This window comes from Macrotis lagotis, chromosome 1 (assembly GCF_037893015.1).
Source record: "Macrotis lagotis isolate mMagLag1 chromosome 1, bilby.v1.9.chrom.fasta, whole genome shotgun sequence".
Taxonomy (NCBI): Eukaryota; Metazoa; Chordata; class Mammalia; order Peramelemorphia; family Peramelidae; genus Macrotis; species Macrotis lagotis.
This window is the reverse complement of record NC_133658.1, coordinates 921,972,696-921,989,271: the sequence shown is the minus strand read 5'-3', so window position 1 is coordinate 921,989,271 and position 16,576 is coordinate 921,972,696. Positions and strand designations below refer to the sequence as shown.

Genomic DNA, 16,576 nt, shown 5'->3' with positions numbered 1-16,576 from the left:
TATATTCTTGCATGTATCTCTACCATTCACTAATTTTCTTTTTGCTTTTAGTCAGTGGGAAAATGTGCAAAGGGAAGTGGTAGAAGAAAAAAATATATAATTCCTTTCTCCACTACCAGCAAAAGGAAACGTGTTTGAAATTTTTAAATTATTTTTTGTTTTTTTTAATTTCTGCCTCTCTCTCTTCTAATTTATTTATTGATATTCAAAAAGACAAGATAACCATGGGAAAGGCATGCAATAATTGACTAAGACCACATTTCAGAGAGCTTTAAAATTAAAAATAATCATTTTCATTCTGCCCTAGTCAAATTATCTCCATTGATGTACTGACTCACAGATAATAAACATGCTTTAAGAAAAAAGGTATACAATATATTGTCAATTGTGACATTACTTTGTACCCATTACTTTCAGCACTAATATATTTAATAGTTGGAACTTCTAGATGCAGAAAAATCATTTTCTTTATTTGATATAACTTTTATCTTTTTAATATTTTATTTTCCCCAGTTACATGCAAAAACAGGTTTCAGCGTTCACTTCCAAAACCTTGAGTTCCAAATTCTCTACCTTCCTCCCACCCCAAACCTCCTCACCAAGAGGAGGTACTAGATATTATGCAGTTGTGAAAAATATCACCTCAATAGTCGTGTTGTAAAAGTAAACATAACAATCCTTCCCCCCCAAAAAAGAGAAACCTCAAGAAAAATAAACTGAAAATAATAGCTTACTTCAATCTGTATTCAGAACTCCTTAAGAGTTCTCTTAGGTCACAGAATTTTTGAGGAAAGCCAGACTTTCACAGATGATCTTTCTGCATTTCTTCTCAATCACATACCACAACCTATCCAGTAAATCCCAAATTGATGGGCATCCCCTCAATTTCCTGCTCCCTGCCACCAGAAGAGAGCTGCAATATATATCCCTATACATACAAATTCTCTTCTTCCTGTATTTTATCTTTTTTGTAATATAACTCTAGCAGTGGCACCATTGGTCAAAGAGTAGGGCATGGTTTATCCCTTTGGGTGTGGATCTAAATTGCTCTACAGAATTGTTGAATCATTTCACAAGAACTGCAAATATGCATCAATATCTCACTTTCCTTCTTAGATCTGTCATTTTCTCCTGTCCTATTAGCAAATCAAATGCTATAATGGAATTGTTCCAACTGCATAAATATTCTTTAACAGTACAGTTCTGTACTTCTCATATAACTCTTTGAGAGTTTTTTTCCTGGATGGATAATTAGACTTAACCAGAGTCTCACAGCCAGGAAGATGGGTCCCATGTCTTTTGTGGTAAGGATAAAGATGAAATAATGATTTTGCCTCTTTACACTTAGTACATCCATAATAACTTCTGTTCAATGAATTGTTTATTTTTCTTTTTGGCTCCTTAGGTCATTAACTTTACCATCATCATGACTGAATTTTTCCTTATGGGCTTTTCTGACAACCAAGAGCTTCAAATCTTATATGCTTTGATTTTCTTTTTCCTTTATTTAGTGGGCTTGATAGGGAATCTCCTCATTGTCATCATCACCACCTTTGACAGCAGACTCCATACTCCCATGTACTTTTTCCTTAAGAATCTATCCTTTGTGGATGCCTGTTACATATCAGTCACTATTCCCCTCAGCATCCATTAATACCCTGGTGAACAACTGGGTTATTTCAGTTTCTGAATGCACAGAACAGATATTTTTGCTTTTTCTTGGCATATTTTGAATTTACTTTGCTCACTGTCATGGCCCATGATCGCTATGTCACCATCTGCCACCCACTTCATTACACAGCAATCATGAGTCCCAGTGTCTGCATGAAGATGACTTTAACATGCCTGGCCACTGGCCTTTTTTATTCAGGCTTCCATACTGGTTACACATTTCGATTGTCTTTCTACCAGCCCAATGTCATCCATCAGTTCTTTTGTGATATCCCCTCTCTGCTCAAGATCTCTTGCTCAGAGACATTTAGCAATATGTTGTCCTTACTTGCCTCTGCTCTGGTGATAGGGGCTGGCTGCTTTGCCCTTATCACTGCATCTTATGTTAGAATATTTTCCACTATGTTGAGATTTCCAATCAAAGAACAGCAAAGAAAAAAAGCCTTTTCTACTTGTATCCCCCACATCATTGTCATATCTTTGTTCCTTTTTTCTGGTTGTTATGGGTACTTACAACCAACTTCAGATTCGGGATCCATTAAAACAGTAGTCCTTTCAATATTCTATTCCATAATACCACTGTTTTTGAACCCCATAATATACAGCCTACAGAATAAGCAGATAAAAGAGGCTATAAGATTAGTAACGAAAAGACAGTTTGTGCTAAGTAATGAAACATTTCATCTCAATATTGTTGAACCTAACTCATCCATAAGTGAAAACTTCCATTAAGACATATTTTTGTTTGTGATGTTATGAGATTCTTCTTCTTCTTCTTATTCTTTACACCTTGATAGAAACAGCTGAATCACTGACCTAAATGTAAAGAAAGTCCCTAGAGTTGCCATTGATATAATTAATATCACTTGCATAATTATTTTGGTGCATATTCAGGAATTCAAAATAATATCATCCCTTTTTTCTAATATTTTTGGCAAAATTACTTATGATATATAGATAAGTATTCTATGCCAAATATGATTCAAAGGCCTTAATGCCTTTCTTTTTTAAAAAAATAACAAGCTGAATTTTTAATTTTATCTAATATGGAATCGTGATTCATATTACATATAACATCAAAATAGTTACTCCTGTATTTTTGTGAAGAAAACTCCAAATGAGATAAAATAGAATCAGACATGATTAAAATTACTGAACAACAATGCCATCTATCTTTTATATGGAAATAGTCATTTTTAGTGTTGAAATCCAAACTGTTCTTTTTAAATACTGAATAAGGAACTCCAAGGAGCAATGTAAGACTCATATGACTTTAGCCATCCTGTATTCCACCAGGTCCTCTGACTAAATTCACTGCTTTTTTCCTGCATTATATCATACTATTTCCCAAAAGACTAGAAAATCAAAAACATACAGATATGGATAAACCATGAATTCACAAGGAAAAATTAAGAGCAAAAGAAAAAATATAGTGAAAGTAAAAAAAACGATAAAATGAAAGGATGAATCTCTAATATTATATAGGAAGAAAGAGTATTGATATTACCACCCAGATAATGTGGGATAGAACCTGAGAATGGTATATATTGTTAAAATACAAATCAGGAAAACTTCAAAAGAAATGGCATTACAAAGAAAAAATTCAATACTTGGGACACTTAGCTTTTAGAGTGGATAGAGTACTATCCCTGGAATTAGGATTACTTGTGTTCAAATGTCTTCACTAACTTACTAGCTATATTACCCAGGACAATTCTCTCAAGCATGAGTATCAAAAATTTTCAATACCAGTCCTCTAGAAAATGTGCAAATTCACTTTACCCCAAGAAAAGTGACTGGAATATATATCACAAAGAGACAATTGTAATATATGGTAACACCCTGCCTTGCTAAGAATGGTAATAAATTCTGGTCCAAAATTTCAGAATAAAATCAGATGGAAAAATGAAAGTTATCTTATTATTTGTGGATGGTATTTCAGAGAAAATGATGGCACCATCAAAAAAAGAAATAAAAAATATATTTCATTCAGAAAACTAATCAGTGATGTCTATCTGAAGTGTGAAGGTCCACAATGCCTTTCTATCAACCAATTAGTTATCTAAGGGATAGATATGATAATAATGAGCTGAGAGAAAAATGAAAGAATAACTTCAAGGTATTTTTTTTTGACTATTTGGAGGAACTGGATATTAAAAATGGACTGATTTTTAAAAGCACCATTTACTATATTATGAATTCTTTTCTGTGGTAGAATGGGAAAAAAAGAAAGTTTTTTTTCTCCCTTCAGGGAAATGCCCTCATATTAAATCCAGTGGAGTTTATTCTGCAAAAATAATGAGTACATATGGCATAAAACCAAATGATGTATTTTTCAGTTGAATCTTTGTATTCAGGTCAACAGATCAAGAATAATTAATTGTGTAAACTTGATTTATTTGTCTGTGGGATTTACTATGGTGACAATAAAATGAGTTGTTAAATCATTTACATTTTAACTCTTCTTTGCAAGTGAGAATATTTGTTGTTTGAATAAATTAGGGAGATAGTGTGAGTTGAAAGTCTTTTGGGAAATTCCATAGGAGAGGGAAAGTCCCGGTCTTGATTAATTAATTATTAATTGAGCTTAAGTGAGATCATAGTCTTCACATTAAAAATGAATAGTGGAGTCTAATACAATTTGAATGTGATATATTAAGTACCCAGCTGGTGCTTTGTATTTCTAAAAGTAAGTCTTCCATGAAGGAATCTAGAATACATTATAGAAAAAAGAACCTAAATGATCAAGGTTAATTTTACCTCTAAAATGAACAAATGATATATATGGTTAAAAATCAGTGTTATGACTCTATTGTATTTAATCAAAAATTATATTCAAAACTTTTCTAATCATTATAACTTATAATATGCAAAATCACTCATATGTGAAAATACTAATATTATAAGATTTTCCCATGAACATTAAAGCAATTGCACTTCTCTCTAGTGTTTTCTCTGATGTGTATGAAAATATTGAATGAAAGTTAAAGACTTCCTCACACACCTTACATTTTTGTGATTTTTCTCCTATAAAAATTCAGGCATAGCATGCTACAATATAAAAAAAAAATTCTAAGTTTGGTTTGGAGATTTTATTTCTAATACCGTATCTGCTGATTATCCTTTGTACTACTGTAGAAAAATCATTTTGGTCCCCTGTCCCTTGATTCCTATAAAGTAAAGGAAATGAAATACCCTTTAATAAGTTTTCTTCTAACTCTAATTCAAGAGTTCAATAATTTAAAATTCAACAAGATTTCTTTTGTCTGAAAATTTTCTCTTATTCATTACATTGAAGCAATTTTGCTGCAATAAGAACATTCTGAGAAAAATAAGATGTCTGTGACTTGAAGTCTTTCTCACATTCATCAAATTGAGTCTCTATCCAGGATGTATTATTTTATCTTTTTATCTTGCATAAGATGTTTCCTAAGTCTAAAGACTTTCCCTCATTGATTACATTAATAAAATTACATTCCATTTTGTGATGTGCAATGTGTTTCCCCTTGTTGTTGAAGACTTTTTGACATTCACTCAACTTACGTAATTTTTCTTTGGTATGTCTTTTATTCCCTATAAGATTTTCCTACATTTATTGTACAATCTCTCTCTCTCTCTCTCTCTCTCTCTCTCTCTCTCTCTCTCTCTCTCTCTTTCTCTCTCTCTCTTATTATATTTTATTCATCTTTTTCTTTAAACAGGTTAACCAAAGATGCAGATAGTATTCAATAAAAATAAAATGGGGAAGGTTGAATTTCAAGAAACCAAGAGCTACATACTACATTTATTCATGCTATCTTCAGTAAAAAGATAAGAAAATCAAAATATGTTTTACCATATCAAATTTCAATTATATCCATGCACACAAATCTTAACATTACAATGAAAAAATAAGTATAATTAAGACTTCAAGGAGAATTTTATAATATATTAATTGCCAATTTTTCTTTGTAGATAGATCAAGCATCTTCAAAACACAAATTGCTCTGTACAGTGAAAACTTTACTTAAAATGAACACAAATGAATTGAGTACAAGGCCAATCTCAGAACAAGCTGACATTGTAATAGTCAGCAAGGTAGGCAACAAACATACTTTGAGACTGAAGAGAGAGAGGAGAGAATTTCTGACCTTGTCATAACATTTAAAAGTTATCTCACTAAAATCAGATGACTTTAAAGGAGGAAATGAGTCTGATGTCTTTCCACAGTCCTCCCTTAATTAAATTCAATTCACTTGTATGTCATTACATTATATCACTGTTGTCATTGTTGTCTTTGAGAACAAAGGACAAAAAAAGATGATTCATATTAGTAGCAGATTTTATTTCATTCTCTGTACATGCCTAGCACCTTGTAATATACTGGAACCTGTGAAGTACCTAATAAATATTTGTTGCTTAATTTTATTCTTATCTTCATGGATGTACCCTCATGTTATATCACCTTATTTGGCCTATCTTCTAATTTTTCAGATTTTAGTCTCTCTGTCCCAAACCCTAAATAATAATAATAATAATAATATTAATAATGTTTTGCCGTTCATTTTTGAAGGCCATAGTATCAGGGAGGTCATGCCATGACAAGCATTTGAATTGAATTTGAGTGAGGGGGATGCTGTGATAAGTTACCAGTCTCCCTTTCCCCTCCAGAACCTCCTCCATCTGGGTCCAGGAAAAGATATGAATCAGGATGACATGAAATGGTCCTGGATGTGAAGCGATCAGAGTTAAGTGCCCAAGGTCACAATCTAGTAATTATCTGTGACTGGATTTGATTTCTCATCCTCCTGACTCTATCCACTGAGACACCTAACTGCCCTCAACCCTAAATAAACATCATCTTGGATCACTTTTCTTGAGGAATTATCTCAGTCCCTAGGAGCCTGGGGGAGTAGAATATTGCTTTTGAATTATATTGATTAATAATTGATAAATTAATTATTAATTAAAATTGAAAGGAGAGGTGGGAATCAGTTTATGAAATGTTTCAATGTAAGTGGAAAAGTTTGTCTCTTATCCAAGAGTGAGACCTTAGTATATCTTTGGTCTTTGTTGAAAAGAGACTGACACCATCTTAATTGAAGTTTAAAGAAAATCAAATTGATATCTGATTGGAAGATAGACTGGACAGGTGATATACTACTTGTTGAAAATAATTTCTGAGCTTACTTGTATAATCCAGACAATAAGAAATGAGAATCTGGACTTGGATAGAGGCCATATCAGTGAAAACAGAAAGAGAATGATTTGAGAGCTGGGACAAAACTTGACGATTGATTGAATATGGTAGATCAAAGCAAGTGAAGTGTCATAGATGATGTCATAGATGATAGGTGTCTTCTGAAGATGATGAAACAGATAGCTGTACCTTCGATCAGAACAAGGAAATTTAGGAGAAATTTAGGATAGGAAGGAAAAAATATCAGTAACATCATGGTTGAATTTGAAATAATTTGGGGGTATACATTTGAAATGAGCAATAGGCAATTTTGGAATGGAATTCTGGTGGCTATATGCAGGTGCATATGTGTGTGTGTGTGTGTGTGTGTGTGTGTGTGTGTGTGTGTGTATGTGTACTTTACTTTTCATTGTTTACATAAAAACTTCATTCATAATGTAATTCTCAAGAAACTTTAAATTGATTTAAGGTTTAGATTGATTTTGTATTAGCATCTACAGAAAGACTCTCAGTGTCAGAATCACAGTAGGCCCTAAATAAATGTTGGTTGATTGATTGTGCCTATGATAAAGAATAAAGATCTGATTCAAATTTATAACAATAAGAGATATTTTCTAATTGGTTAATGATGAAAGACATAATTAGGAAGAGAAAGAAAAAAAGGATTTCTGAAACTGAAATTTGATATTCCATTTTATTCTGTATTATTGACATTTGGTTCTATGAGTAATTTTGAGTTCTTTACAAGAGGTTAATGTCCCCATTTCTCAAGACTACAATCCATGCTCATTAAGGCAATGCAGCAATAAAATCTTCTGCTTGATCTAAAACCCAGAACCAGACTAGTGGAGGCAGTTGCCTAAAATGAGGTTTTTATAGGGGAAACTAACTTTCTGTTTTCTTCATTGTCCTGGACTTCGGAAAAAACATTTTGCAAGTCAGCATTATTTTGCTAAATCATTGTGGATGGGGTTGTGAACATATCCAACCTCCCTGGAAAGGAATTTGGATTTTATCCAAAGGATAATAGCAATGTGCATATCCTTTGATGCAGCAATACCACCATGAAGTTGTATTCCAAAGAGAACATCAGAAAGAGTAAAAAAAAAAAACAAGTAAAAATTATATATATATTTATATCAGCTTTTTTTTTGTAATGCAAACAATTGGAAATTGAAGAGATGCTCATCAATTGAGGAATGGTAAAACAAATTATGGTATCTAAATGTAATGGAGTTCTTTTGTTATGAAAGAAATCATGAGCATCTGATTTCAGACTTGCCTTAAGTGATGCTGAGAGGAAGTGGGGAGAATCAGTAGAACATTGTTAACAGAAATACTATTTCCTGATCGACTTGCTCTTCTGAGTATTAAAATAATCAAAAAAAATTCTAAAGGACTTGGGATCAAAAATGTCATGAAAATAGAGAAAAGGAACAATGGAATCTGAATGTAGACTAATGATTACTATTTTCAATTTGTAATATTGGTTTTGTTTTATGTTTTCCACATTGCTTTTTTATTTATGTTTTTATTCTTCTTTCACAACATGATTAATATGGAAATATGTTTAACATAGTTACATATTACAAACAATATTTGATTGCTCTCTATGAAGGGAGAGAGGAGGCAAGAGAGGGAGGGAGAAAAATGATGGTTGAAAACTACCTTTGCAGGTAGTTGGAAAGAAAAGAATCATTTTTTTAAAGAAGAAGAAATATAAGAGATGAATTTGGTTTGTTAAAATACTATTTGTTAAATTTTATTAGATTTACTAAAAATTCAATCCACTAATTGCTTTGGAATTTGAATTTGGATAAATGAAAAAAAGAATATTATTGAAGAACAATTTTGTCATTGGAACAAGGGAACTAAATCTGATCCCTTGTTCTTATTCCAACAGAGAAAATGCTCCCAACTGAAATCCCCAAAGGTCAACAGTCTTAGTGGCAGAAGACATGGATTGTCATACTGGCTCTGCAATGTCTTGCCTGGGTCATGTTAAGTAAATCCATTCATCTCTCTCATCATGAAAGGTTTTCATTCTTAATTTATGGGGTTTTTTTAGTAAAAAAAAAAGAAATAAAGTACCTATAATTAAATAATAATAATTATAATAATAATGACAGCAACTATTATTATGATAAGGTACTGGATAGAGTGCCTAGTCTAAAATTACTAAAACTCATCCCGTGTTAAAAATATCTCAGATACTTACTAGTTGTGTGAAGAAAGAAGAGTCATTTGACCCAGTTTATCTGAATTCCTAATTTCCAAAATGAGGTGAAGAAGGAAATAGCAAACCACTCTGATATATTTGTCAAGAAAATCCCAAACAGGGTCACAAAGAATCTGAAATAAATGAACAGTATTATCAACTATAATTATTATTGATAAAGATAGCTAACCAAGAAAACCTCAAATAGGACCATGAAGAGTCAGAGAGATCTAAAAATCAACTGAATGGCAACAGTATTTACGTAGTGTTTACTCTGTGATAGTCATGATGTTTAGTTCTTTAAATATGACTTTTAATTATTATTTATTTTTGTTATGCAAGTTATAATAATATATTTTAAGTATTTGATTTTAAACTTTTACTCATAATTTTATTTATGTTATCTGACATTGATATAGTCATGTTGCAATTGAAAAAGAAAATAAAGATCCTTTTGGCTTTTCCTTTCTTCTCTTTTGAAAGCTTCAAATCCCTCATGTAAAAACAATGTCAGAAAACAAAACTTTGTACATGGTTTGTCTCTTTTATCTCTCTGGAAATCCTCAAAAAGTGATCAAGACCAGAGTTTATAAGGTTGAATCTTTGGATCCATCCACTGGAGCAATGATTGCATTGATTCAGTATTCAGGGAAGTAATCCAACATTTCATGAAAAGAATAGCAATCATAATAAACAAAAGCACATCGAATAAATTCTTCATATAGACTTGTAAGTTCTCTATTTTAATCAGCTTGTACCTATGAAGTACCTGGGTGGGGTAAAAAGTAAACTAGGAGAAGAGGGAATATCTGGTGGCATTTAAATACACTATCTAATGTTTATTGAAGTTACCCAGGCATATCGGATTTTTCTTGATTCACGAAAATACCGATGTGGATTTTCATTTCCTTCTTCATCTCATTTTATAACTGAGGTAACTGAATTAAATTGGATTAGATACAAAAAGAAAAAAAGACAATCATTATAAGCATTATTAGTTTAGATCTTTCCAAAAATCTTAGATCAGTTCCTGCTATTTCCTTTCTAGGTATACCTTGGAAAGGTACACCCTCACTGAGACTCAATGTGCTTAGCTGTAATATTAGGGAGTTGGAGCTGTAAAATGAGATTGTCTCTATGGCCTCTTTCTTCCCTAGATACTCATATCCTTGTGATGTTAGACTTAGTTTTTACTGGCTGAATGAGACTTTGTTATATTTATAACATTATCTAATGACAAAATATCTAATTATTTGACCACTTAGATTCTGACTGCTTTGTGGTGCCATTTTGCTTAAACCACTAATCCTGGACTCAGAAACATTCATGAACAGAGTTTAAATTTGTTCTCAGACATTAGTTGTGTGACCCTGGAAAAGTTACTTGATCCTGTTTGCCTCAGTTTACTTGCATGTAAAATGAACCAGAGAAGGTAATGCCAAACTATTCAAATGTAGACCAAGAAAACCAAAAATAGATCACAAAGAGTTAGACTTGGATGAAATGATTAAACAATAAATCAAACTCTGCTTATCAAGGAATAGGAAGCATTCTATTTTGATTAAATATCAACATTGAAGGAAGCAATGAATTTAATCCAGGCAAACTTCATAATGGAGCCACCCAACTGATCCGCCCAATCCAATTGTTTACAATGATAATGAGGAGATATGATCTCAGGATATATGATTAATTAAGAATATTAGCCAAAGGGGCAGCTAGGTTGCATAGAGCATGATCCTGGAGTCAGGAGATCTGAGTTCAGATTTGGCTTCAGACACTTATTAATTATGTAACCATATGAACTTGGACAAGTCCTTGCAAAACAAAAACACAAAAAAGAATATTAGTCAATCTCTGTTGTAGAAAATACAATCTGAATACAAAGAAGGAACTGTGGAGTTTAAATGAAGAGCAAAGTTTATTATCTTCAATTTTTAAAATGGTCTTATGGATTATGTAATTACATAATGTATTCTTTCTTCTTTTCTTCTCTCACAAAACATTCAATTTCAATCTATGTTTAGTATGATTACAATTATAGAACCTATATCAGAGTGCTCTCTGTTGGGAGGAGTGGGAAGGAAGGGAGGGAGGGTGGGAGAAAAACTGTAAAACACAAAAACCTGCAAAGAAAAATGATTGGTAAAAACTACCACTCTACATAGTTGGAAAAAACAAATGAAATATTTATATAAAAATGACCATTATTCACAAATAAAATTAATTTTTATGTTAACAAAAAATATTAGCCAATCCAGGCCATTGGTTAACTTTCAAAAGAAATCCAGGAAATCCTTCTTTGCACCACAACTCCTGATCTCTCCACACAGACATATAGGAGAAACAATACAAGCTCCATGTCAGCTTCCAGGGAGAAGATCCCTTCATAACACTATCTCTGTTCCTCAGCTCAGCTCTCCTTTGTCTCATGTAGATCAAAGCTACTGTAAGGAATAGACAATTTAAATCTCATGTTTTCCTTACCTTGGAGTGACCATAACTATTCTCTGCCCTCTAAACACTCAACAAATGTTCTCCTAGACTCCAGGATCATTAATTTTTTAAGTCTAGAATTATTGGGAAGGGCATTAAATTTAGTGCAATTTTCTTATATTTCACATAAGGGTTTGTAGTCTGATGAGATTGATGAGTTCCCAGGATCAATGTTAAAGGCAGGAGACCTGATTAGATGATGATGATTACCTGGACCTCATTTCAAGTGTATCTTAACATGCTGTACCTTGATATACGATGACTGTTCTATTTTTCTTTTCTCCCATATCAAGTTCTTCAATGAAGACATTTCAATAAGGGAATATAGAAATGAATTTGCCCAGCCATCTGTATAAAGAACCTTTATTTAATATGTTCTAATACTCCAAATATTCCTGGAAGAGTAGACTCAAGCAGGAAAATCTACATGCTTGAACTTATCCTCATCATTTAATAACTTCCACCCTTACCTTGCTTGATGACTTGCACATGAAGTAACCCATAGCATCATCCTCTCACATAGACCAAAAGTGCATTATGTTTGGCACTTGTCCTTTGATATCAAAGAAGACCAAAAGGGCATTGCTATGTTTGAGAAAAGTTACAGTGTGTCCCACTGTGGCTGCTCAGACCAGCTCAAGTTTGGAATGTTCTACTACAGGTCAGGCACAAATAGAACATGGAAGAGTCTAAACCTATGCATCTCACATTTCCTTTATGTTGCTTCAATTCTGCCTTCCTCATAGAGTGAAGCACCCTGACTGATGAGGGCACATCTGCTGGGTGGTCTTGTGCCAGTGCCTCTCATGATATACAATCCATTCTAAAGTTCTCAAGAGAGACTTTCAGGGTATCCCAGTATCAATCATTTCTTCTGACCCACTTATGAGTGTTTGCTTGGTGTGGGTTCACCATAAAACAGTCTTTGTGGCAGTGGTTCTACTGGCATTCTAACAACATATATATATATATATATATGTATATATATATATACATATATATATATATATAATGAGGGTTCTACTGGCATTCTAACAACATATATATATATATACATATATATGTATATATGTACATATATATATATATATATATATATATATATATATATATATATATATATATATAATGAGGCCAGCCCAATGTTTCTATAGATCTTCAATATCTTCAGTTTGGTAGTCTTATACCTCTTCTCTCCCACAGTTTCTTTTAGAGCCTCTCAAATACCAAGATACCTCTGGTAATGCTTGCATCAACCTCATTGTCAATATGTACCTCCTTGGAAGGGACACTGCCAAGGTAAGTGAATTTGTCCACATTACTCGTAACTTTTCCATTTGCTGTAATCAATGGTTCCACATAAGAATGATGCAATACTGGGACCAGCTTCTGGGTGTTCTTGGTGTTAATGGTAAGATCAAAAGTAGCACAAGCAGCAGAGAATCAGTTCATGCTTTGTTGCATCCCAACTTCAATGTTGAGTAATGTCATGAGTGCACAATCATCTGCAAACAGAAGATCTTGCACCAATATTCCCAGTGTTTTGTTCTTGGTTTGTAGCCTTTTCAATTTGAAGAATTTGTTATCAGTGCAGAAACTCACTTTGATACCATCTTCATCCTCAGTGAAAGCATTTGATAACATGGTTGAAAAAGTCATGCTAAAACGCATGGGAGCAAGGACACATACTTGTTTCATTATATTGTAGGACAGGGAACCTTGAGAGCATTATGCACCATCCAAAACCCAGGTATGCACACCATCATAAAATTGATGCAAAATAGTGCTGAATTTCTCGGGATAACCAAATTTTGACATTATTTTCCCTAAACCTTCAAGACTGATTGTATTAAATGCCTTTATCATATCTACAAAGGTTATATAACACATTGTTTGGTGCATGTAATTTTTTTTCTGGAGATTTCAGGAGCAAACATATGGACTGTTTCTCAAACCTTTCTGAAGCTAGACTAACTCTCAGGGAGTGACCATAGTATAGATGAAGGATCAACATTTTGAGATGGATTCTGACAAGTGTCTTACCAGTAATGACTAAAGGAGAAACACCCCTATGATTGTCACAGGACAATCTATTCCCTTTACATTTGGACAGATGGATGATAGATATATTCTTGAATTACTGGGGAATAACATCTTCATGCTGTATAACTTGGAACATTTCAGTTAGTCTTTGGATAAGCAATGAACCCCCCCCCCCCAACTTGTAGATCTTAGCTGGAATAGAATCAGTACCAAGTGATTTGTCACTCGAAAAGACCCTAATGGCATTCAAAATCTATTCTTCAGTTAGAACTTAAGCTGGTTGATTGACTTCAATGTGAGGTAAACAGTCAATGGTTTCTGCAAGATTGATGTTAATCTATTAAGAACACTAAGGAAGTGTTCAGTCTGTGTCTCTTGGATCATGTCCCTATCACTAATCAATGTGGATCCATCAGCACTGAACAGCTGAGATGCACCATAGGTTTTTGTCCCATCAATTGCCTTCAGAGAATTTGCTTTGTTATTAACTGAATTAAACTGAATATCATCTGCTTTCTTACTAAGCCAAGAGCTGTGCATCTCTCTAAGCTTTAACTGGACTTTGTTTTTGATGGAATTAAATGCTACCTTCTTAGAAATGCATGAACTATGGGGAGGCTAGGTAGCATAGTGGATAAAGCACTGGCCTTGGAGTCAGGAGTACCTGTGTTCAAATCCAGTCTCAGACACTTAATAATTACCTAGCTGTGTGGCCTTGGGCAAGCCACTTAACCCCATTTGCCTGGCAAAAACCTAATAAAAAAATTAATTAATTAATTTAAAAAGGCATGAACTATCCTGCTGGTAAACCTGGTGGAGCTGTCATTTTTTAAAATTTAGCAGCTTCTATATTTACCCATCATTTTCATCTAAACAGTCTTGCTCTTTTTGAGTGTTCTTACTGAGATGAACAAAGGCTATGCTATATGTGATATCTCTGAAACTCTACATTATGTGCATTTTATAGACTTTCATTGACCTTCATTGAAGGACAATCATGAACAATCATGAATACTCCATCCCTGGTAAAGCAAAACTTTCTCTTCCTTCAAGAAAGAAATTCCAAATGACTGTGATTACAATGTTTCCTCTCTTTCACATATGTGGGTTTATCTTTTTTCTAATGAAAATTCCATCACTTGTTGGGCAGACCATACTTAATAAAAATATCTAGCAAAATGGGAGTCAGGTCCTAATGATTGACTTAATAAGTGCTGCTGGCTTCATTTTCTGTACCTCCATTCCCTCATTCTTAAAATGAGTAGTAATACTTTGTCTACATCAATTGGTTATGTATTGGGCAATTGAGTGGTGCAGTTGATAGAACATTGGCCACGGAGTCAGGAGGGCTTGAGTTCAAATGAAGCCTCACTCACTTAATTACCTATCTGTGTGATCACTGCCTTATAACACCCACCTCCCCCCCAAAAGAAAAACAATTGATGTCATGGATGGTAAAAGGATAAGAATAGAGCATTTTCAAATCAAGTAAAGATACATATATATGTATATATATATATGTAATATGAAAAAATGCTCAAAGTCCTTACTGATTATGCAAATTAAAACAACTCTGAGGTATTTCCTCACCCTATAAGTTAAACTAAGATAGCAAAAAGGGAAAATGATCAATGTTGGAGAGATTGTGGTAGGATTGAGACATTAATACATTGCTGGGGGAGTTGTGAACTGATTCATAGTTTTTGGAGAGCAATACGGAACTATGTCTAAATAGCAATAAAACTGTTCATACCCTTGGACCCAATAATTCTACTTCTAGGCCTATATCCATTCAGAATCACAAAAAATGGGAAAAGACCAACATATTCCAAAATATTCATGGCAGTGCTTTTTGTTGTGACAAAGAATTGGAAATTGAGAGAATGTCCATCAGTTGGTGAATGGGATTAAACAAGTTATGGTACATGAATGTTATGGAATACTAATGTTTTATAAGAAAGCATAAATGGTCAGAAACTAGAGAAGCATGGAATGAATTACAGGATCTGACACTGAGTGAATGAGGCAGAACCAAGAGAACAATGTATAAATTAAGAATAAAATGATAAAATGATCAACCCTGATGAAGCAGCTCCTCTCAGCAGTTCAGAGATCTAAGCCAAACCTTTTAGACTGGCTAAGGACAATGCTATCCCCATCCAGAGAAAGAAAAACAAAACAAAACAAAAAATAACAAATTTCAGAATTGTTGAACATTATACTTATTTTATAAAAATATAATTATTTTATGTATTTCTTTCTATTAATTCTAATTTCTCATACTGAAAATGACTAATCTATAAAGATATTCAACACCAATGTGCATGTCCAATTTTAACCTGACTATTGGGTCCTTAGTGGAGGCGAGTGGGAAATGTATTTGGAACAATAAAATAAAAAAAAACAGTAAGGTAATAAATAATCTAAGTAGCAAAATTTGACTGTTACGAAAGAATTAAAGAAGAAAATACAGACCACTCACATAATTTAGTTTAAAAAATAAAGGAAAAAATAGGGGTCATGGAGAGAAAATTCTTCTTTTTATTGCAAAGTGCTATAAAATGTGAGTTTACTACTATTAAATAACCATTCTTTAGAAGTAAGTGTCTCACATTTCCAATCTTCAATGTAAAAGGGTTTATACAGGGATCCCTAAAAATATCCCTATATTGAAGACATAATGTAATTATTCTGTCTTCTGACATCTACAGTTGATGGCACTCATCACTACCTTTTCCTAGTCCTGATGATTTTTCCCAAGCTAGTGAATATGCTGAAAGATGGCCCTGAAATGCCATAAACAGTCTTTAAATGTTTCTGTGAGCTCATCATTTCTCTTTCTGAATTGACTTTCCCTGATGTCCAAGTCCTCGGGGACACCCCTTCTCTGTATCATAAATGTTTCATCTGAGTCTTGTTTAATTGGACAGTAGCCTGGCTCTGAACATGCAGACACATAACCTTCTCTC

At 33.3% G+C, this 16,576-nt stretch overlaps 1 pseudogene; it reads left to right on the top strand.

The window, feature by feature from the left end:
* Positions 1-1,283: 1,283 nt before the first annotated feature.
* On the top strand, positions 1,284-2,403 carry LOC141509443 (olfactory receptor 14C36-like; annotated as a pseudogene).
* Positions 2,404-16,576: the final 14,173 nt, after the last annotated feature.